Consider the following 2,848-nt stretch of genomic DNA (forward strand, 5'->3'; position numbering starts at 1 on the left):
AAAAGCACCTCTATTTCTCAGAGGTGCCTTCAGGATAAATTCGATTATATAGTTTTAAAATACTTACAGAAGAAAGATATGTCACAAATTAAATAATGATAGCCTTTTCTGACATGTCTTTATATCCACATAAGAACAAAGCCTTCTAACATTTCATCTCCTGTGTTTACAGGGTAAGCGTGCTTACATGCTATTGTAATTGTAGTGATAACAGAGAAAAAAAAAAATAAGGATGCTGTAGAGAAAGTCATTTTAGAGATCACCCCTGATACAATACTATTATACTTGGACCAAATACCCACACATATGTAATAAATTAAGCACATAGAATTTCAGTACTCGATTTCTGACATATTGAGTGCGTAAAATAAAAATTCATAGAATATTTTTGAAGTGAGTTTGAAGAAAAACATGTCAGTAACTCTTCAGGAGGCTGTTTTCTTCACCAGTTGAGCTGGCCCTGCGAGCAGATCACCATGTCCAAGGACCTGCAGTTTGCATTCATCTTGGCATCACCTACTCTTTGTGGAAAAGTAAAAATAATTGACAATGACCAGGGACACTAAAGGCTGCCTTTACTGATACTGCATGGCTGATTGGTAATACTGCAAAGAATCAAATTGCAGTGAACCCCACCAACACAGTTTTCTATGTCAAATGCCTAATTGGACATAGATTGATGGTGTTTTCTAGTCTGCTTCAAAGTATTGGCCCTTTCATAGTAGTGAATGATGTATGCAGGCCAAAGTCCATGTGTACCACAAGGGAGAGACAAAAAGTTACCATTTAGAGAAGATATCATCTATGGGTCTGACAAAGATGGAGGAAATTTCAGAAACCTACCTAGGACAGACTTTTACCAATGCTGTTGTCATAGTAACCCATTTATTTTAATTACTCTCAGCATCAAGCTACCAAAAAATACTGAAACTATTGCTGATCTTAGTGTACTTAGAATCATCAGTGAACCAACTGCTGCTGCTGTTGCCTATAGCTTAATCAGAAAGGTTGGAGCTGACAGAAATGTGCTGATTGTTGACCGAGGATGTGGCCCTTTTGACATGTCAGTCTTCACTATTGAGATGGAATCTTTGAGGTCAAAACACCCACTTTGATGGAGAAGACTTTGACAACCAAGTGGTCAGCCATTTTATTGCAGTGTTTAAATACACAGAAGAAGAACATCAGTGAGAACAAGAGGGTTGCTCATTACCTCTCTATTGCTTTCAGTATATATTGATACTGTCTAACTCTTTGTTAGATACCTATATCTAACAAACAATATCTATTTCTGTAACTCTATTACCTGTTGTGAATTTGAAGAATTTAATCTGACTTGTTCTATAGCATCCTGGATCTGGTAGAAGAAGCACTTTGGGATGCCATACCAGACAAGTCCCTCATCATTTTGTCCTGATGGGTAATTCTACGCAAATCCCCAGGATCCAAAATTGTCTACAGTAATTCTTCAATGTGAAAGGACTTAACAAGAGCATCAGCCCTCTTGAGGCTGTTGCTTGTGTTTCAGCTGTCCAGGCAGCCATCCTATTTTGAACATGAAAATGGTCAAGATTTTTCTGCTTTTGGATTTTGCTTCTCTTTCTTTTGTTATTGTAACTGCTATTGGAGCCATAATTGTCATCATCAAGTGTGATATACCATTTCTACCACGCAGAAACAGCCTTTTACCACCCACTCAGACAGCCAACCTGATATAATCATGCAGGTTTATAAAGGTGAGTGTGCCATCAAGAAGGATAATAACCTGCTTGGCAAGGTGGAAATCACAGGTGTACTTCCTGCATCCCATGGTGTTCCTCAGATTGACATTAATGCCAGTGGCGTCCTCACTGTCACTGCTGTGGAGCTGAATAGAGAAAAATAGAAAAAAATCACCATCACTAATAACAAAGGCCATTTGAGCAAGGAGCCAAGAAGAACAAAGCTGAAGATGAGAAGCAGTGGGACAAGGTGACTTCCAAGAAATTCCTTGAATTCTAAGCCTTCAACTTGAAAGCATTTGTTCAAGATAAAAAAACTTGAAGGCAAGATCAACAACAAGGACAAATAGAAGATTCTTGATAAGTATAATGAAATCATCAACTGGGGAGTTGCAGAGAAAGAAGATTTTGAACATTGAGCAAAAGAGCTGGAAAAGGTCTATGACCCTATCATTACCAAGTTGTACCAGAGAGTAGTTGCTGTACCAGGAAGAATGCCAGGGGGCTTCCATGGTCATGAAGCTACTCCATCTGTTGGTGCTTCCTCTGGGCTTACCATTGAGGAGGTTTGTTAAAACAACCTGAGCATAGAATTTAGCATTGTTCCACAGAAAATATCAAAGGACCTAAAGTTGTAACAAATTCCAGGGCAGTTAAAGTTGAACTTTATGTAATACTGTGTATTCTTGATACCTGAATATGGAATGCATACACAGGAAAAGGAAATACCAGTGCACTTTGTAAGTAATATATTATAATTAGAAAATGTAATGTCTTAAAAAAAGAAACAAAACTGTATTTAGGGCCCTCCCTGGTGGTGCACTGGGTGAAAGTATGAAGCTACTGCAGCCACTGCAGCATGAGTTTTATCCCTGGCTAGGGAGGTGACCCACATGGCACAGCACACCTCTTCTGACCCACCCGCTGCTCCCCTCAGCAGTGTATTTCAGTAGATCTGCCTGTTCTGCTCCCCACTCTGTATCTGGTGAAACTTCTCACCCCCTACAAGTGTGGCCTGTACCCCAGTTCTGCATGCATAAGTAAATAAACCCTTCAAAAAAACTATTTAAAATTGGCAAAAATATTGAGTTAAGAGTTAAAATACACTAAGCTTATGGATAGAAGGA

General features: G+C 38.9%; 1 pseudogene; it reads left to right on the forward strand.

Annotated features, from left to right (window-relative positions):
• The first annotated feature begins 476 nt into the window (after positions 1–476).
• Positions 477–2,296, forward strand: LOC101622647 (annotated as a pseudogene).
• Positions 2,297–2,848: the final 552 nt, after the last annotated feature.

The sequence above is a fragment of the Condylura cristata genome, unplaced genomic scaffold, assembly GCF_000260355.1.
Source record: "Condylura cristata isolate star-nosed mole 26May11 unplaced genomic scaffold, ConCri1.0 scaffold00008, whole genome shotgun sequence".
In the NCBI taxonomy this organism is placed as follows: Eukaryota; Metazoa; Chordata; class Mammalia; order Eulipotyphla; family Talpidae; genus Condylura; species Condylura cristata.